The 21,974-nt window shown below is 44.1% G+C and overlaps 1 protein-coding gene across 7 annotated transcripts in view; it reads right to left on the reverse strand.

Annotated features, from left to right (window-relative positions):
- EPB41L3 (erythrocyte membrane protein band 4.1 like 3) overlaps positions 1–21,974 on the reverse strand; it is a 192,473-nt gene that overhangs the window by 117,396 nt on the left and 53,103 nt on the right. Inside the window, exon 1 of one of the 7 annotated variants that reach the window (XM_029231021.1) lies at positions 15,374–15,489. The exons of 5 other annotated variants lie outside the window; for them this stretch is intronic. The gene's annotated coding sequence lies outside the window, so the exon portion shown is untranslated. Of the gene's footprint in view, positions 1–15,373; positions 15,490–21,974 lie in introns of those variants that run through there. One more of the 7 variants, XM_029230996.1, reaches the window with a different exon arrangement.

A 21,974-nucleotide genomic window follows, 5' to 3' on the forward strand; every position in this document is an offset into this window, starting at 1 on the left:
AACTTCACATGCACCCAGCGAGGCTAGTATTACCAGCCACACTTCATAGGCGAAGAAACTGAGATGAAGAGACATTAAGGAACTTGCCTATGACTGCACTGTGAGTAAAAAGTGACTGAGCTGGGATCATGATATAACATATAAAGGTAATTTACTGCATATCACAATTCTGAGCTAAAACTTCCACACTGATTATAACACCTAATTATAATCATAACACATATATGCAAAATACAAGTGATTACTATATATTCTTACATATGTAAGAGATAAGAAAAATATATGAAATAAAGATTGACAAATATCTTCTCAGAACTTAAAGACGTGAGGAGAATGGTTTTAGAAGGCACACAGGCCTCCTAACTCTTCTGCTATTACAGAACACCCAAACTGATATTTACTTTACCATGCAATCCTCCCTTTATCAGACGTCTGGATTAAAATCATTGCACTGTCCTCGGTACATCCTCCAAGAAGGCACCTTGTACAGGAGAAAGAGTCAGTGCACATTTAATGCTTACGAGGACTGTAATGATGCTGGTATTTCTACTGAAACCGTTTTCCACCTCATCCTCTTTCCAGTAAGAGATAAAGAACGCCAAGAAACAAGACTGCTCTGTCAGGTAATCCATTTCACTAGAAAGCCATAAAAACAATTATCTCTGTCATTACAGACTCTTTAAAAGGAGTTTCAGAACGTCAAAGTTGCTGATCCGGGCCTGAGACAGAAACCTGACTGCCCACGCTCAGGAATAATGGCTTCAAATTGAGTCCTGGCTGTCATTAGACCTCCTAAAGTCAGAGAAGCCAAAGACAGACGGATCCCAAGAGGTGGGGCACCTGTGCTTCTTGCTGCGAACTAGCCTGTGGGTCGTGCACTGAAGCAGGTCACGAGGAAGGATGATGGCCGGGGCGGGGGGGGGGGGCGGGGGCGGGGGTACAGGCGTCCAACATCCTCAGTTATTAGAGAATATCTAAGTTGCTATCATCTTTACCACTCAATCAACTCCCCTTTATCAACCAACACGTTCAACTCATCTCGCAGATCGCAAAGGCTCATCCAAGAACAAGTCACCATTGACATTGAGAAGAAAGGAACATAAGTGAAAACAAATTTAACAACGATGAGAAACCATTCCATTTCACCTGGAGGTACATAAACGCTTCCTGAGTACCTGGAGGTAGATAAAGAGAAACTGCAGATCTCTACCCTCATGAAGTCTAGACAGAATACTCAGATTTAGAGAAAATTTTCATTTTTTATAAAGAAGTAGAAAAAATGCAGTCATGAAAACTTTCTTTTAGATAAGAAATTCTTCAAAACCAAGTTATAAATGATTTTGCCAATAGGACAACACGACTATCCATCCTTATATGTCAGTCATTATCTACGGCGGTCCAAGTGGACATTTATCATTCATTTTTCTTTAATTAGGATGCACACCTAATCAAAACCTCTCTTATCTACTTCATGTTTAACTAAAGAGCTCAGAAAACCAACCATGCTTTGATTTTTCCCAGCGCTGAATACAAAGAGTGAAAATGAGAGGTGTGCAAATTATCTTCCAAATTACAAGAAAATGGAATATTCATTGGTAAGGAAGGGAAAAAAAAACCTGTTTACCTTTGACTGTGCTAAAAATGGAAGGGAACGAAGGGGGCAGGCCAGATGGCATGTCTGGGAAGATATTGATGATGCATAAGTGTTAATTCCTGGGGAGGGGAAAAATTACTATACTCTAATGAGCGTAAAGAATTGCAAGTCCAAACTAACTGAAAATGACTGGAACCCAACTGTCACTCTGGGAGGCATGGCTGAACTCACCACTGATCAGAGCAGGAAGGTCTTGATCTGGTGCACACACCAATTCTCTCACATCCCAGAAAGATCCTTCAGGCCACACAAGTGACCTCTTCTCATCAGGGAGTCTCACTTGTTAAGGTTATATTTACAACTCGACATTAAATCATTTTTCACAAAATCATATCCACTAAATGAAAGTTAAAAGTGGATTGAGAATTCTCCTTCATAAGGTCACACCACATTTTAAATGACTCCTTCATTTACTATTTACTGAGCACCTACAACGTGTCCAGCACTGTTCTCAGAGCTGGGGTCCACGGTGAACAAAACAGATTAAGTCCTGTCCCCATGAAGCTGATATTCTGGTTGGGGAACGCACACAATAAACATAAATAAGTAAAATATGTAGTGCCATGAAGAAACAGCAGCAGGGAAGGGGAACAGTGCTGGGCGGGGTGAGAGGTGGTGGGTGCGTGTGTGCAGAGCAAGCTTTGTAAACCTGCTGGGGAGGATGTCCAGGCTGAGGGGCAGCAAGGACAGTCGTCCCTTGGTGTCTTGGGGGGGGTTGGTTCCTGGACCCCTTCGGGTACCAAAATCCACGGTAGCAAGTCCACGATGCTCAAGTCCCATGGGTAAAATGGCTTAGTATTTGCTTAACCCCTTGCACACCCTCCCATATACTCTAAAACAGCAGTCCCCAACCTTTTTCACACCAGGGACCGGTTTTGTGGAAGACAATTTTTCCACGGACCGGGGTGGGGGGTGGTTTTGGGATGATTCAAGTGCATTACATTTACTGTTCACTTTATTTCTATTATTATTACATTATAATATATAATGAAATAATGGTACAACTCACCATAATGCTCACAGGAGGCGGAGCTCAGGCAGTAATGTGACTGATGGGGAGCGGCTGTAAATACAGATGCAGCTTTGCTCGTTCACTCGCCGGCCACTTACCTCCTGCTGTGCTGCCTAGTTCCTAATTGGCCTGCTACGGAGGCCCGGGGTGTTGGCGACCCCTGCTTTAAATCATCTCTAGATTACTCACAATACCCAATACAATGCAAACGCTATGTAAATAGTTGTAAATACAATGCAAATGCTATGTAAATAACTGATGGGGGTAAATTCAAGTTTTGCTATTTGGAACTTTCTGGAACATTCTAAAAAAATATTTTTCAATCCATGGTTGGTTGAATCCACAGATGCAGAATGGGAGGATACAGGGCAGCCGGCTGCACCATGTTCTGAGGTGGGAAGCACAACCTTGTTCAAGGCCTGGGGAGGAAGCCACGAACCATGGTTAAAGCATCGGTTTTCACACATAAGAACTACACCGTGGGCTCCTGGAGGTGTCAGCAGACAGGAGACTCCAGCATGTGCTGCATGAACAAAGCAAGCTGCAGAAGGACAGGTACAGGACACCGTTTAAAGTTGCGTAAACGTGAAAAACAACACCACAAATAATTTAGTGATGCAATAAAGAGTGAGGGGGAAAGGAATAAAGAAATTTTATGGTTACGATAAACACCAAATCAGAAGAATGGCCGATTCTAGGAGGGAGGGAGGTACAACTGTGGAGGAGAACTTGGGGAGATAAGCAATTTGGGGTAACATTTTATTTCTTAAACTGGATGTTGGATACATAGGTGGTCATTATATTACCTTTCAACCTTTCGTGTATCAGAAATACTTTGCACTATTTTTTAAGAGGAATCTTCAACCCTATCTCAGCATCCTCTGGTCTCTTAGTTAACCATCCGTGGGTCATCCTGACATGGACCTCTGCATAATGGACAAGGCGGCACCGGTATTTCTGTTCCGCTGTGATTAAGAATACTGTACCACCGGTGGAATCATTTCTGGTACGAGGAAAAAGGGAACAAATTAACGGAATGAAAAAGCTGTCATCACTTTTCTAGCACTCTGAAACTACACATTAGAACCGTTTAGGGTCTACAGAAAAGGCTGCATAAAAGAAAAAAATGGCAAATCTATGTTTAGTACTTTAAACTGAGCTGCCTGTCACCATTTTAGACACAGCCCCTTATCTACATAGGAGGGAGGTATTTTTAGCAATGTCACCTTTGCTTCTCAATATACTTCTTTAAAAAAATAAAATGCCATGGATAAAAGGACATCATATATCATATACACATGTGTATTTCGCAGCTCATCGGCGTGTGGAAAAGCAGCCGTGTATCCGGGGTTTTTCCCTGCGGGATCCCTGGGGGCACTGGCTCCCCTACTTCCTGCAGTCTGCTCCATCCTAAGGACCACAGGAAAGTGAGCAAGCAGAAGCAGCAGGTGCTCCCTGGGGAAATGGGTCCCACACTCTAAGCCCCTCGCCGTGAGACCACCAACATCACAGCAGCTGAACCAAAGGTGTTTCAGGCACAGAGAGGGCCTGGGTGCCCGGGAGCCCTGGGCACTGCTCCTTCCAAAACACGTTTCCAGGTGTGATGTCACACTTGCAGAGGAGGGGTACAACCGAGAAGGAAGGGCTTAATAAAATGTTAAACATCCCCAAATGACAGTATCTGAAGTAGCCCTCTACACCCATCGACACCGTGACCTAGTCCTGCTTCAGAGCATTCATCCTGATCTGAAATCATATTTGTTTATTTGTTTATTGCTGGTCCCCCAGCTTAAAATACAGGGTCCAGGAGAGCCGAGGCTTGGTTAAGTCCTGTTCTTTGCTATAACCCTAGCACCGAGCAAGGTGCCAGGTACCTAAGAAGCATTCTGTCAGTATTTGTGGAATAAACAGATAGATGGCTAATGAAAAAAGGAAGAAAACTTTACAAAGGTTCAAGGTGTCACATCATCAGTCTTTCCAGTTTAGAACTGGATTTTGGTATATGTTAGTGACTCTTTTAAAATTAATTATTGCTATTGGCAAATGAATATCCTGCCTGGAAAAAAATCATAATTTCAACGAAGTCTCTCGCTTATGGCCAAGCAGCAGGTAAGAAACACTGGCAGTAAGCTTTGGGGGGAAGCTGCGTTAAAAGGTGGGTTGGTTTGGGGGCTTCCCTGGTGGCGCAGTGGTTGAGTCCGCCTGCCGATGCAGGGGACACGGGCTCGTGCCCCGGTCCGGGAAGATCCCACGTGCCGCGGAGCGGCTGGGCCCGTGAGCCATGGCCGCTGAGCCTGCGCGTCCGGAGCCTGTGCTCCGCAACGGGAGAGAGAGGCCACAATGGTGAGAGGCCCGCGTACCGCAAAAACAAAAACAAAAACAAAAACAAAGATGGGTTGGTTTGTTTTGTTTTGCTTATTTTGTTAGGCTGGGAGACACTGGAACTGGATTCATTTGGAAAAGAGAGAATTCGGACAGGAGCTGGTCTGAATGGAGATGTGGATCCATCCTGGGGGCCCGTAGAACAGTCACTGAGGTAGGGAGGGTGGGGGGACGTCCTTCATCTGACCAGCAACACAAGCTCTTCAGGACTAAAATGGCAAGGTCAAGGGCGTTTACAATTCTAGCCAGGAGAAGGGCGAAGGCAGGGAGATCACCAACTTGCAATCCAACCCTTAAATAGGAGCATTTAGAAATAACAGGTATGACGATAAACCGATAAAGCTGATAACTGTTTCAGAGGAACATTCTGCCGGAAACTGAGTAGAAAAAGAGATTATGAATTTTAGTTTCCTAATATTTGTATGTTACATCCTTTACCTTTTACATACATTGTCCTAATGTTAAAACACTCTGAGAGGTGACTCCAAGATGTGTGTCTGAAGGTGACTGGAGAAGGTGCAGTGAGAGGGAGAAAGGCAATGTCTGATGGGGTTTTGATAATTTATCTGACTTACTGGCTCTCTACCGAGACAGGGCCATGCTCTCAGGAAAGCTTCTGAAGACTCTTAGGCTGCAATGCAACTGGAGCTCCAAAGACTGGAAGCTCCCTCTTGAATTTGTCTTTGGGTCCTAAGAAATCGATGCAATTTAACGGTTTTGTTTTGTAGCCCCTATATGAAAGTTAAGAACTTCATAATATCTTGAAAATATCTGTAAGATCCAAAGTACTCGGTATGATTTTGATCAGCAGAATCACATTTACTCATAGATGCATCTCTTCTTCACTGATTTCACTCCATTTTTCTATTATCAATCATAAGGAAAGAAAACTAACCCCAACTGAAGATGTATTAGAGAGCCACACATTTTTACTTAAAATACTCATTTCATACTCCCAACCTTTATGCTAAATAATTACTATCATCCCTATTTAACAGATAAGAAAACTAACCTTTAATCCTACTTCCTTAACCTTTTAAATTTTACATAATTTCCTGGGGCCACAAAAGTGGTAAGTGGGGACTTCCCTGGTGGCGCCATGGTTAAGAATCCGCCTGCCAGTGCAGGGGACACGGGTTCAATCCCTGGTCCGGGAAGATCCCACATGCAACGGAGCAACTAAGCCTGTGCACCACAACTACTGAGCCTGTGCTCTAGAGCCCGCGAGCCACAACTACTGAGCCTGCAAGCTGCAACTACTGAAGCATGCGCACCTAGAGCCCGTGCTCCGCAACAAGAGAAGCCACCACTGTGAGAAGCCCGTGCACCACAACAAGGAGTAGCCCCCACTCGCCACAACTAGACAGAGCCCGCACCCAGCAATGAAGACCCAATGCAGCCAAAAATAAATAAGTAAATAAATAAAAACAAAAATAAATGTAAAAAAAAGTGGTAAGTGATGGACCAGCCATAGCAAAACCCAGGCAAGGCTCTTTCCTCTAGGCTAAGCGTTCTCTCGACCATTAGTACCATTTATTTGCAGTGTATTATCTTTCCAGATGTTTACCAGACACTAGCCAGTAAGCTAGAAAGTCACTGAGATGATTCCTTAAGACAGCGATCTCAGAATGCGGTCCAGGGACCACTGCATCAAAACCCACTGAACTTGCTGGACATACAGGTGCCTGGACCCAACTCCAGATCTACTGAGTGAGAACTGTGGATGGGTCCTCGGACACTGCTTTTTAACAAATTCCCCAGGTGACGCTGTTTCACATGAAAATTTGAAAACCGCTTGTGGCTAATTCTCTGAAAAATTCAACTATTGCTATTTGCAGTTTCACATTTGACAAAATTTTGTGTTCTCATTGAGGGTCATCTTTTGGATGATGGAGCTTGTGGTGGAATGTTACAAAATTCCATATTCCCCTTGAGGATTTATCTTTAGAGCCTCACAATTAACGTAGGTCCCTAGGAACTTGCAAAGCAGGTAAACATTATGAGCTGAAATGGTAGAACATTTATGACATGCCTACTTGGACTCCACACTGCTCTAGATGTCTCCCAACACAGAAGTTTCCTTTCAACCTTGAGGTTGCACCAGCATCACCATTTCATTGCCCAGAGAAATGGAGTAACCTGTCCAAAGTTACACATCTGAAGGTTGACAAGACGTTTCAATGTATCTCTTCTAACTCGCTGTATTTCCTTTGTTCTACAACACAGCTCCTCCCCATGAATGACTGCTACCCAGGGTTTAAGAATGAAGGGGAGAAACTTTCCAAATATCCTGAGTAGACAAATCAGTCAAGCTCTATTTTTCCAACTTTATACGCATTCCACTAAGAGTATTCCTCTTAAACTCAAGTCAATAAAAGGCAAAATCTGATAGCACAAAAGAATGGTATCAAGTGGGGGGGGAAAAAAACCAGGAATTCTCTGTAAGGATATTACCAAAACCTCTCTATATCTCTGTGATGTAATTCTCCATATGAAAACTGCATAAAAGCCGGCCACTCCCAAGCCCGTGCTGAAGCTCAGAGTCCACAACGGCGGGGGCTAGGAGAATTCCAGGTACCGTGCCCCACAGCGTCACCTTCGGTTCATAAAACTGTCTTCCTCAACTGCATGAACATGGGGAAAACAAGACTGGATTTCAGGTAAATCTAAGGTCCATCCAAACCATGTGCTTTTCAAGAACGTGACAGAGCAGCTCATGCGCCTGGAGAATCTGCATGGAATCTGTGAGGTGAGCCTGACCTCTGCTAACCCCCTGCCGCAGAGGAGAAGGGGAGGCTTTGGAACTCAGAACAAGGCCGAAGGAAACTTAGTATTTTCTATCTCTGGGCCAACGCCCCCATAACTCCTAGTATATCCCAGCCTCTGAAGCGTCTTGACTCTGAGTTCAGGCTGGTTTGGGTTCAGGCTGCAGTGTCTGCTGCCCCTTGGGACGTGCAGGAGGCACGTGGGAAACGGTGGGCACCAGCCCCCCATGAAGAGCCTCTACACAACAGTTCGAATTAAGAAATTGGGAAATAGATGGCTAAAGGCTGGTTGTTTCAGTTAAGGCTAAATATTTACGCACAACATTGAGATGTACACAATCATCGTCAGGGACTTTACTTTTGCTTGAATGTCCTGTTTTGCCACAGCTCTCTGATGGCTGTGCTGCAGGACAATGATGAAAAGTGAAGGCAGTACATAGCGGGAGGGGGACGGACTGGATGACAAGGCTTCCCATCGTCATCGTCAAGGTAATGATGCTTTAGCAGTATTGCACAGGACCCAAAGAAAATATTTATCTCCCATTAAAAATAATGATGCAGATAAAGATTGGTATAGATGAAAAAGCTCCCCAGAACATACTGTTGCATAAAAAAGAAAAAGGTTACATATTAGTATTTAAGTCAGAAGTCTCCTCATGCCAAATATGTAACTGTCTACAAATCTGTACTTGTGTCGAACAAAGCTATTGCTATTAACTAGGTACTTGTGATGTACCAGGTACTATGCCCAGTGCTGTGCATGTATTATATATGTAATCCTCATGTCCTTGAGGTTTAGGCACTGCAGCCATTTTGTAAGTGATTAGACTCAAGAAGTCAAGAGAGGGCTTCCCTGGTGGCGCAGTGGTTGAGAGTCCGCCTGCCGATGCAGGGGACACGGGTTTGTGCCCTGGTCCGGGAAGATCCCACATGCCGCGGAGCGGCTGGGCCCGTGAGCCATGGCCGCTGAGCCTGCGCGTCCGGAGCCTGTGCTCCGCAGCGGGAGAGGCCACAGCAATGAGTGGCCCGCGTACCAAAACAAACAAACAAACAAACAAACAAACAAACAAAAGAAGTCAAGAGACTTGACCCATGACACAAAGCAATCACATAGGAAGACTGGGAGCCCAACCCAGGTCTGTCTGATTCCAAGACCCACTAGAGTCTATTACACACTCAAAGAGGCAGCTTTGGGAGGATTTTTGCCAACATATCTTCAGTAGCTATCTCTAGACAACAAGATTTCTTCTTCTTGTCTTTCGATATTATTAGAAAATATTTTACAGCGAGTATGGATTATTCTTAACACCTGAAATAACAAAGATGTTTTAATTGGAAGGATAAATAAGAATGAAAATCATTCTATCTTCTGAACATCTCCTTTTCCACCCTAAACGGTCCAAAAGTAATATTTAATCTTCAACTAAATATGACCACAAAAATATATGTAGTGAATTGCCAAAACATCCATCGAGAGGAGTTAGCGCTACAGTCAATTTCTGAAACTTTCTGGATTACTCCATTAACAAAAGACCATCTGTCTCCAGACTCCTGTTCTTCCAATACACCCTACATTTATCACCAAGCATCTTCTTTCCGACTCCACTACTTACAATGGCTCCCCAGTACCTAGCAAAGTCCAAAATATCCCTTAGCTTCATATCCACGATCAAGCCCCACGCTCCTTAGACTCATCTCCTAGTACTCCCCAGGATAAAGGCTACATTCCAGTTAAATGTAGGCCTCTTGACTTCTGGAGTGTTCTATCTGGAATGTCTGCTCAATGACTAGTCAAAGTCCAACCATCTTCCAGGGACCAAATTGGAAAAGCCAAAACAGAAAATGAAGACGGCTCAATAGATTTTTTCCTACAAAGGGATGCGCATAAGAAACATAGTTACCAATACATAGAAGGGGCCATGTGAATAAGCACCGAACATTATAAAACATTTTTTAAGTTTGCATAGCCAAGTGACAAACCATATTTCATAAAATTCATGACACCGTTAATTATAAGAAATAACAAGGTATGTAGCACTCTGCGAATTAAGAGGTAACTCAAATGTTGGAATTTTAATTTTCTATTTAGAGAACTCTTTTAGATTCATTTAGATATTCTGTGCATGCACAAAGAAAAGAGAAACAAAACAAACTGGCCAAGATATTCAAAATAATTCTTTACAAGGTCAGAATCCAACTCTTTTGAATTGCATGCCAACTCAGTTACTGTGCTCTATGTTTTTACACAATACCATCTATATTTCTTCATGGGTGATGCACTATTTCTTACGAGTGCTCCATTACTGTCTCCAAGATTTTCTTCCAACCAACTGACACCCAATCTCCAATTTTTGATGCGTGTGCCCCACCAACGAATTCTGTTGCCAGCTTTCTCTCTGCCATATGGCTGAGAGCAACTGTAAGACATTTCCCAATTTCAGAGATGTACAAATGTGAAAAAAAATAGGTTTGTTTTAGAAAGGATGAAATGTGGGGCTTGACTAAAACACACAGAAAGTCACTGTTGGAGAATGTAAACACTACATATAAAATGACCAAAGAAGAGAGATCTACAAGAGAAAATAGTTTTTCTCTTTTTAGTTCAACGTCAAGATCAATATCACGGCCCAGCCCCAATTCAGCTTTTGTCACTCCCCAATCTGATCCCTTTCCTCTTATGAGTATTTCCCCTCTACTAATGTCTTCCGTGACACCAATTAGAGCTGGCAGGAAGGGAAGCAGCCCGCCTGCACATCTTCTCTCAAAGATCCCATTCTTTCTTCTCAGGGAACCTGCGGTATTCTCTTCTAGGATCAGACAAAACCTCTAGAATCTGTCTAATCTGAGCTATGGACAGAGCAGCAAACTTGTTATGAAGAGGATGGTGCCATTAAAAATAACAACTGCATACGTGAGTCCGATAATTCTCATTTTTAAATAAGTGGCCATGCTTTTTAAGCCTTTTCAAATATTTTTTGTAGTGAAGCGTAAGTCACACACGGCCTCATTTTTTAATTCAATTCCATAAATATTTACTCAATACCCTAAGTGTTGAGACCCATACTGGTCTGGGGATCAAACTCCAAGGGAAATAATTTCTTCCAAACAACAAGCACTCGCTCAATGTAAGTGGAGAGAAAAACAAGCACACAAGGCAGAGTAAACATCACATCTGTTTTCTAGATTTAATAGAAACCTTTCTGCTTTCTCTTTCTTTTTTTTAAGTTTATAAGGAAGGGTTAAAAGAACAGTGTATCAAAATGTCAACCACCTAAAAATTAAGTTGTCAGCTTTTTCTCTGTACTGCAAATTACCAAAGAATTAGGGGTTTGGTGCTAATAGAAGCTTACAACTCTAAAGTGTGCAATTTAACCAATCACTGTAAAGTCTAAAAATGCAGTACCGAAGACATTTCAACCAAGCAAGCTGCAGTTCTGGCACCTAATTTCAACTTCTCTATTTGTGCCATTCCTCCCTTTTTCTTTTTTCCTTCCCTTTGCTTTGGAAATGTGTTTTGGGATAGTGACATGGTTAAGTGAGAAGTGCCCAGAGGTCCCACATACATAATACACTCATGTGAAAAAAGGACAGTCATGCAACCAAGGAGGGGGAGAGAAGACCTCGGGCTGCGGCCGTTCTCGGGTCTTCTTTATGCTCACGTCACATTCAATTCTGGACTCAAAACACGAAATTTGCTTTACAGCTTCCGAATTTCAGACTTCCTTTTGCAACTGACTCATCACTAATTGGGGTGCAACTTGTCTGTGATCATCTCTGCACTAGAATTCTCACTTCAGAGAATTCTAAAATGCTAAATTATAAAATAATTTGCAAATAAAGCAAAAACTTAAACAGAAATCAATTACCCCAAATCACTGCAGATATCTTCTACACTTGTGAAACCTCTCGCTTCCCCCCCCCCATTTTTTCTAATTGCCAACTGCAAACACATCACTTAAAAATAAATCGGAAAGAACACTGCCTACCCAGAGGAGACTGTATCTTGACAGACAACACGTACTTTTGAAAGACAACACCAATAACCTAAACCGAGAATTTAGCAAGATATTTGGGTACAAAGGAGAGTAAGAAATATACTGACGCTTTGCATCAATATAGACTCGTTACTTAAATACAATTTTTAAGTAGCCCTTTAAACAATATTTTCCTCAGTAAGAAGAATATTCAATGATTTCTACTACTGCACACACAAAAAAACCTCTTCTTCCCTGATCTATGAAATACACTTTCCCATGCAGGCTTGCATCCACATTTAATTCTCCAAACAATAACTTACGGCGCAGTCCAACTTGAGAAAGGAGAGTCTCATTCATTTACCAGGCAACGTTAAAGCCAGCAAGATGCTTCAGATGGTCTGGTTTTGCCTGCCCCACCCTTGTTTCCTTGGAGCCACTGTGATGTCACAACACCAGGCAGGGTAGTGACTTCACTGCTCCAGCCCCCCTTCTGAGCACACAATTCTCTGAAGCCCAGGCAAATCAAATGACAGCAGAGCCCTCCAGGAGTGCCTGATGAATTCCCAAGAAACTAGCAGCTACGGAGCCTTTCGAAAGAGAGAGATGTTGCAGTGGCACCATCAAAGATCTCTCCAAATGAAGTCGTGCCAAAGAGAAATCTGAGTCATGGTTTTCAATAGTAAGTCTATATTCCATAATAAAGCTGACATTTAGAGGAAGACTGTGGTTGGATACTTGGAAGAGGCGGGGGAGGAAAGATGACCAGGGTACTCGAGGACTTAAGAAATCTCTCTCCATTACAGTCAAATTCTCGTGGAAAAGAAACATGTATTTATTTTTCAGCCTACTCTTGGAGTTCTATTTTACTGGAGAGGACTTGAATTCTAATTCGTGAATTTTAGGGCTTTTTAAAAAAATCACTAACTTAAAAGATAAATATGTTTTACAACATGGAAGAGAATACACTGGACAGCATATGCCTGTCATAATCCAACAAACGGTAAATCCAGAAAGGATTCACAAAGTACTGACAATATCACATCTCCTGGGACATGAAGGGCTGCCCCTCTTCTACTTGAGTGGCCCCTGGATGCATCTGACCAACCGATGTTTCAAGACCAATGTCTAGATAAAATAGCATCTGATCAAGTAAAAAAAATCCCAGATCTATTTGAACACAATTCAAAGTTGGCCCAAGTCCAAGCACTGTGCAAGAAATGACACAAACTACTTTTAACCTAAGTTGCATTCGTGCAGAGGAAATGACTTAAAAATTAAATGTAGGGCTTCCCTGGTGGCGCAGTGGTTGAGAGTTCGCCTGCCGATGCAGGGGACACGGGTTTGTGCCCCGGTCCGAGATCCCACATGCCGCGGAGCGGCTGGGCCCGTGAGCCGTGGCCGCTGAGCCTGAGCGTCCGGAGCCTGTGCTCCACGACGGGAGAGGCCACAACAGTGAGAGGCCCGCGTACCACAAAAAAAGAAAAAAAAAAAAAAATTAAATGTAAACAGTTCCCTGTGACAGACCTTTGACCTCTAGCTTCTCAATCCTTCACCTCAAAGGGATTTACAAATTAAATTAAGTGGCTTCTCTTCTGCTTCTTGATAAATCATTCACAAAACATGTTCTGTGTTGCCAAAATTATTTGCCTAAAGTGTATTAGCTCCATAAACTGTATACAGTTACTGTTGCATCTGGTATTTTGCTTTTCTAAACCACCAGAAAATCATAATGCAAATGAGACTATTTACTATTCAGCTATTTTATTTTCATCAGTGCCTTCTGAAGTTAATAAATTAAAGTCAGCCTTCTCAATGTAGAATTTATTTCCTCTCACAAGGACTTTGTTACTCCAATTAAAATTTTAAAAGTCTGCTACCAAAATTAACATGCATTTTTTAAAAACACTGTTTGAGCCACGATACAAATCACCTCCCATTCCCCAGAGTTCACTCAAGCTTTGATGTGCCCTTTTTTCTTAATAGGGCTTTTCTGCTTAATTTTCTGTAATTGGTGCTGCATTCAGGGCTCCCAGATCATAAATGGATGACCATAAATTATCATTTTTGTTTCCTTGAGACATTAAAAGTCAGTGTAAAACTCAAAAAGAACGTTTTCAGCACTGGATTTGTTGACTCTACTGCTAGGAAAGTTAATGCTACCAGGAGAAACTCCAACGCACACCTGGCCGCCCCAGAGAGCCTAAAATGGGCCAAAAAAAAGAGGACGGGCAGGATATCTGCAAAAGCAATTCCGCAAGCCTAATGTAAAAAATCTGAAACCCCAACTTAAACACGTAATGCAAGCGCCGCATCAGCAGGAGTGACTGACCCTCTCAGGATTTCTCAGGCCGGCCTCCACGCGTAATTAAAACCACATGTTCTCTTTATCTTTCTATTTGTTCTGCAACAATCTCTCCCTAACTTTAACCCTAGGCTGGAACTGGAGAAGAAACCCCTAGACAACTTTGTATCCGGAAATCTGAAAACCGAAAAGGAGAGAACGCTCCGGCGGCAAAGGACCACAGTGTCAATTTACTAGGTAACCACACCCACCGCATTGCAGAAGCCGTGAACTTGGCGGTTGCAGGGGGGGGCGTGAGATGGCGGGGCGAGTTGGAGAGGGGACGGAAAAGGGGGAGGGAAAGGAGGGCGAGAGACGAGGGGAGACCCCAGAAAGCCGGCCCCCGCGGCAAGGAGCCGGGAAGCACCCGCCAGGAACTGGCTGAGACCCCGACTCCCGCGATTCCGAGCCCCGGCCCCCACCCCCCGGGCTCCCCGCCCCCAGCCGCCGCAGAGCCGCCCGCGCACACGCCTCCCGAGACAGCGAAGCCTCGTGGGCGCCAGGTGAGCAGCGCCGCCCCTGGCCCCTCGGCCCCGCAGGTGCCCCAGCCCCGAACCAACCCTTTGAGACGCTGCCCCTTCCTCCCCAGCCGCCCGGCTGCAGCCCCCGCCGCCGTCCCGGGGCCGCCGCCCCACTTCGGGAAAGCGGACAAGTTACATAAAAGCGGCCAGCCGCTCCCGAGCGGGGATGCTTTGTGCGAGCACACCTTACCGGCCCCTCGCCGCGCCCGGCTGCGCCGAGCCTGCAGCCGCCGCGCCCAGGCCCCTCCGCCGGCCGGCCCCCGCCCCGGGCGGCGCCGCAATGTCGCCCCCGCGCCCCTCCCCCACCCTACCCCGAGGGGTAACTCAAAACATGGCGCCCGGGACGGTGGGGGGTGGGGGGCGAGGAAACTGACAGAGCCGGGGCGTGGGGAGCCAGCCGCCCCTCTCGGCCATAGCTCGGAGGGAGGACCCCAGGCCGGAGGCCAGGGCTTAGGCTGCGCGCCGGCCCCGCGATGCTGCAGCGCGGCCGGCGGCGCGGAGACGTCCCCGGGCGCGATACGCGGCGCTCGGGCTCGGCCCGGCGGGGGTCCCCGCGGGGGTCCAGGCGGGGCGGGCGCCGGGCTCCCGCCGTTCGGGCGGACGAGCGGCGCCGGAGCCACGCGTCCGCCGGGCCGCCCCGCGCCCGCCCACGGCCCGCCCTGCGCACCTCGCGACCCCAAGCCCCCCTCGGATCCTCTAGCTCCGCAAGCAGAAAAGTTACCTGGCCTGGGCCGGGGGCCCGGGCGCGCCGCGGCGTAGGGACCGGGCTCGGGCGCGCGTCCTCTGGGCGCTGCGCGGAGGCTCGGGCGTGGGGAGGAAGCCGCAGACTCGGGCCGCTCGCCGCGCTCCCCGCCCCCTTTTGCAGGAGCCACGGAGGCTCCGCGGGCTGCGGCGGGGCACACGCCCAGGGACGGCGCCCGGCCAGGCTCGGCCGCGGGGGAGGGGGCGCCGCGGGACTTCAGGACCGTCGCGCCGCGGCTGCCTTCTTCATCGTGGCGCAGGGTCGCGCTCGGGGACGACGCCTCCAGACCGTTGCCAATCGCGTTAGCCTTTGGATTTCCACTGCGATTTCTGCCCGGCTCTCTATCCCTCCCAGGCACCCCCGGGAGAGTGGGGGGAGGGTTTTCTGACCTTCAGGTGAATTATTTACTGGCTTAGGGACTGCAGGGGTTTTTTTCCCCCCCTTTTTGAAAGAAAAAAAGAAATCAAATTGCCGGCGTTTTGCACAGGGTGGGTGCCCCAGAAATACTAAATTAATGGAGAAGATCTGAATCGAAGGTTGAGGGAGGAGGTTTCCTGTCTTTGGGCAGCCCCCGCCTCCTCACTGTCTCCCCCTTCCCCACCCTAAACCTGCAGTTACAGGTGGTCTCCTGGGCTTCCCAGCCTAAAGAGAAGTCATTATTGATAACGCTTCCCACTGAAATGGAGGGCGGGGTGGTGCACAACGACTTGCGGGCAAAAGAAATTATTCCTGGTCTCTCACAGCATCTAAGCTCTAACCAAGTAACCAAGGCACATTTATTAAAACGTTAAGGGCCTCTCCATTTACTCCTAGTCACCCTTACAGGAGCTCCCGACTCATTTAGGGAGGGAAAAAAATGGATTTACAGAAGTATTGCATTTGCAATCCAGTGCCAAAGATGTGGTGCAGAGTTAAATGGCTGTGGCAGAGCTTCTGGACCTGCTCTGTCGGTGAGGCCCCGGGAGGTGGGAAGACTTGGCCTGTGTTTCCAGGACAGGGAAGATGGCAATGGGGCGGGGGGGGGGGGGGGGCTTATAGCACAAGGAACTCTATACTCTATTCAATATCCTTTAATAAACCATAAAATGGAAATGAAAAAAAAGAAAGGGGAGGGGGCATTGTTCACATTTTTCAGGTTGTATAAGAGAGAAGTTTGGAAAATTGTGGTTCCTATGTTTCTGTGGAGTTTATGGATCTGTATTCTGTAGATAGGCAGCTTTGAAAAATTTTTGAGGAAGAAAATGTGACTTAAGTCATGTTATAGGAAAACTATTCTGATAACACTGTAAAGACTAGAAAGGATGGGCAAATACCAGAAGCTGACAGGAGGTGACTATGGCATTGTTCCAAGTAACAGAGATAACACAGACCTAAACTGTCTTTCAAGTGAAAGATAAAGGGTCAGTTCAAATACTGGATGCATTTGTGGATGATGACCTGTGTTAATTTCCTATCGGGGGCCACAAGTGTTAGACATATATATATATATATATACACGTATCACATCTGTACATATATGCTAGTGTGTGTTGCATATAAGATCTGTGAATAAAGAAAGGATTTATTTTCCTTTTTTGATATGCACACTAAAGCACTTTCCTTTTTTTTATTTATGTAGGTTGTTTATTATAAAGCATCCATTGTTTTTATTAACTGCATAATGTTAGGAAGAAAATGCAAGGAATACTAGGATTAGGGACAGAAGTAAACCTGTAATACCAAAAAGCTAAGCCTGATATCACATAAATCCAAAGTCATTCTCAAAATTGTTTTCATATCAATTTATAATTCTTTTACATGAAGCAATATGTTTCTCTTTTATTTTTTAAATTTACCTTTTTTTTTCATTTTTTTAAACATCTTTATTGGAGTATAATTGCTTTACAATGTTGTGTGAGTTTCTGCTGTATAACAAAGTGAATCAGCTATATGTGTACATATATCCCCATATCCCCTCCCTCTTGCATCTCCCTCCCACCCTCCCTATCCCACCCCTCTAGGTGGTCACAAAGCACTGAGCTGATCTCCCCGTAAAGCACTTTCCTTTAAAAGTGGAGTTGAACAAACTGTACTGTTTACAATATACACCACATTGGCATTATCATTCGAGACAGAGATGGTTTCATATTCTCATTCATTTTATTGCTGTATTTATTTTAATTGAAAGCAAACTGTTTTCTCCCTGACTCATGAATCTTAATCTTTCTAATGATGGAAAAAAATCAGCAATAGTGTATGAATGTCTATTTTCTTGGGAGAAAATGTTCAAATACTACCTATTATTTTTTTAAAGTTAGAAGTACCTAGCTATTTGTCCGAATACTGCATAAATTCAAAATTTGGAGTAAAAACCGTACCGCTTCACAGTTTAACAGTAAATGTGTGAAGCAGTTACTATGAAACCCTTTGGGTTTGACCAAGGCTCTCCGTTATTCTTTTTTTTTTTTGTTTTTCCTAGCACACATATGGAGAAAAAGAAATGCCAAACGAAAATTCATGAGCAGCACAAAGCTAGCTCGTCAGTAACTTGCCTGCATCTCTGTAATAAACTCTCTTCCTTCTACCTTGTGAATATCGTGCCAAAGCCGCTGCTAGTCATCTGTCTCCCCACAGTGCCTCACTGGGTACATTGCAAGCAAGCATTGAACACTTTTGCTAAATGAATGAACGGACGTTGAATAATGAACTAAGTTGTCACTTGACTTTGAGGGTTCCGTTTCCTCACATATAAAATAAAGGACTATTTCCAAAATTCCTTATGTTTCAAAAATACTAGGGTTCCATAAAATAAAAAGACATTAACACATATCAATACCTGCTGAGTAAAAGCAATAAGGGAAAACCTACACTTTAACGCTCATCAGGAAATAAAATAACGAGCTCTTCCACATGGAAAAGCGAAGGAAAGTAACAAAGGAGAAGAGAAGGTGATGATACCATTATAGTTGGAGCTGCTTTGTTTCATAAAAGACCAACGTCACCCTGCATCCCTCTCACTATCAAAAATAAAGCCACTGTACCCCCAGAGAACTTTTTATTCTTGTCAGTGTGAGACCCCCTCATGGTGCTGTTTCAGTGGGTTACAGAAAAGTAGTTCTTGGATCAAAGGAATGCCTTTCAGACAGTCCCAGAGTGAGTGCAGATTTGGCCTGAGAACTCAATCAGATTCTAAATTTTCTGTATTCACACAGAAAGTACCGAAATACTCCGTGAAATGTGGGGAACGAGTCCATGACTCCAAGCCCAGGTCTCAGGATGCCCATTCTGGTCTCTACCACCATAACTAAGGCTTACCCTGCAATAGGCTTCCTGAAATTGCTCTATTGTAGGGAAGATACATCACTGAAGGCCGACAAGCCATCCAGAGAAAAGGGACACAGCTAACTTTAGGTAAGATAAACGTGTAACTTCATCCCAAGCTGTAGAGACAGGATTCCCCACGAACCTCCATCCAACCACAAGCATCCACAGCATACCGACTCCTTGGTACTCACTGGTACCCTGCTACCTGATGAGCAACGATAACTCCAGGGCATTCCCTAGCGGTCCAATGATTAGGACTCCAGGTTTCCACCACAGGGGGCACCGGTTTGATCCCTCATCGGGGGACTAAGATGCCGCAAGCCGCATGGCATGGCCAAAAAAGAAAAAGCAAAAGAAAAAAAAAAGATAACTGTGGCCTGACAGTCAAGGCAAGGACAGCATTTGCCGGTTGTATTAGAGCCTCATCAACAAGATGTCAGGGTGTACTGTCAACCTCATCAACAAGACCCCAGGAAGAGATGATGGAGAATCTATCAAGTGATCCCATCAGAACGTTGCCCTCCAACACGAGGACTGGGAGAACACTGAGGCTTGACCAAACCCTACAGATGCGGCAGGTCGAACAGGCATGCAGTCCTGTCGACAGTCTCAGACTACCCTTCATTAAAGCATGTGGTATTTAAAAAAATCTCCATATTCTTCAGTCCTTTAAGTTGACTGTTTCTCATAGTCAGTTGCCTTAGTAAAATGTTAACAACAGGGCTTCCCTGGTGGCACAGTGGTTGAGAGTCCGCCTGCCGATGCAGGGGACATGGGTTCATGCCCCGGTCCGGGAAGATCCCACATGCCGCGGAGCGGCTGGGCCCGTGAGCCATGGCCGCTGAGCCTGCGCGTCCGGAGCCTGTGCTCCGCAACGGGAGAGGCCACAACAGTGAGAGGCCTGCGTACAGCAAAAAAAAAAAAAAAAAAAAAAATGTTAACAACACTTGCAGTAGCTAGTTGAGATTTATTCTATGCTCAGGATAATGTCAGGCACCTGAATTGCATATCAAGTCCTTGAAATGAGGACACGCAGTCTTTAGCCACGGCATTACCAGGGACCATAAATAAGGGAAATACAGGGATGAATGCATAATTCAAAAGCAACAAGCTTATTCTTCTGAAATAAAAATTCATTTGAGAGTTTCCAGGTTCTAAGAATAGTGTCAAGTTAACAGCTCATCAAAGCTTCCAGATGCTTCCTTCATTCCAAGTTTGTATACATCATTTCAGGGGTCTGCATACATGCAGAGCACAGATGCAAAATGAAATTTTAAAATGCCAATAAGTACAAATGCACCACAAAATATACAAAAACATGTACATATGAGAGGAAGTACATATGATGTACTTCCCCCTGCCAGTACATCATTAAAAAATCGTTCCCCACAAGATTCAGAGCTCTTTTCTACCTTTTTTGTTAAGATATGGAACAGATTCAATGCCTTCAAAAAATCAAAACATGATCTTAATGGAAAATAAAATGATTTATATGCAAATCAAAACTACAGTGAGGTATCACCTCACACTGGTCAGAACAGCCATCATCAAAAAGTCTACAAACAATAAATGCTGGAGAGGGTGTGGAGAAAAGGGAACCCTCTTAAAGTGTTGGCGGGAGTGTACAACCACTATGGAGAACAGTATGGAGGTTCCTTAAAAAACTAGAAATAGAACTACCATGTGATCCAGCAGTCCCACTCCTGAGCATATATCCAGAGAAAACCATAATCTGAAAGGATACATGCACCCCAGTGTCCACTGCACTGTTTACAATAGCCAAGACAGGGAAGCAGCCTAAGTGTCCATCGACAGAGGAATGGATAAAGAAGATGTGGCGCATATATACAATGGAATATTACTCAGCCATAAAAAGGAATGAAATAATGCCATTTGCAGCAACATGGATGGACCCAGAGATTATCATACTAAGTGAAGTAAGTCAGACAGAGAAAGACAAATACCATATGATATCACATATATGGAATCTAAAAAAAAATGATACAAATGAACTTATTTACAAAGCAGAAATAGATCCATGCACATAGAAAACAAATGTATGGTTATCACAGAGGAAATGACAGGGGGAGGGATAAATTAGGAGTTTGGGATTAACATATACACACTATATAAAATAGATGATCAAGAAGGACTTACTGTACAATGCAGGGAACTCTACTCAATATTCTGTAATAACCTATAGGGGAAAAGAATCTGAAAAAGAATGGATATATGTATATGTATAACTGAATCACTTAGCTGCACACCTGAAACTAACACAACAGTGTAAATCAACTATACTCCAATATAAAATTAAATTAGAAAAATAAAAAATCATTCCTATTCATCAAAATTCCATATTTGCCTCCTTCCTGTCTTTGTACTCTTGTAAAAATATTAGTCAAAAAGATGGGACTAATATATATCATGTAAGTTTCACTGCATTAAAATATACCCTTATTAAATAATTTTTTACTTTCTCCATTTGTAGTAAATTTTAGAAATCTCAGCCCTTTTAAATAGAATAATTTCTGGGGAATTCCCTAGTGGTGCAGTGGTTAGGACTTCTTGCTCTCACTGCCAAGGGCCTAGGTTCGATCCCTGGTCAGGGAATTAAGATTCCTCCTGCCGCGCGGTGCGGCCAAAAAATTAAATAAATAGAATAATTTCTAACAATAAAATTTTAAGGGTTATTCTAATCCTCAGTTCTTTATAAAGTTTAAACGCTGAATAACTATTCTCTTCCCCTTAAGTAAAAATAAAGAATATTTTATATTTGGGCATTTTGTATATAGTGGCAAAATATAAGTAATGGAAGTTGGTAACCTGTAATATTAGGAAATTCAACTCCCAAGCGATTCACCATCTGAGACCATATTGATACCCCACACAGATGATCACTACTGAATGATGCCAAGACAGTTAACATTTTAATCACTTCCCCCGAAAAGACATAAAATGAATGCCAGCAAGCCCCTCCGTCTCCTGTAAAGTTGTAAAGAATCCTAACTAGCTATTTCATCCTAACAGCAATCAACAAGAATGAACCGAGGAAGGAAAAAATGGTAACAAGACACATTCAGATGTCTGGTTTATTAACTTGTTGACTCTGTCTCCAGATTTATGTTCTCCTCTTTAGGCAAACATGCCATAGTTAACTTTGTAAACTGAAGAAGCATGCAGCTATGACTACTCCAAGAAAAATGTCAGCTTTGCTGCTCACTTTGATTCCTGTTGTCCAGGACTTTTATTTGCTATGTCCAGCGTCTCCCTGTGC

Source organism: Monodon monoceros, unplaced genomic scaffold (assembly GCF_005190385.1).
Source record: "Monodon monoceros isolate NGI ecotype Baffin Bay Population unplaced genomic scaffold, NGI_Narwhal_1 Super_Scaffold_1, whole genome shotgun sequence".
Classification (NCBI taxonomy): Eukaryota; Metazoa; Chordata; class Mammalia; order Artiodactyla; family Monodontidae; genus Monodon; species Monodon monoceros.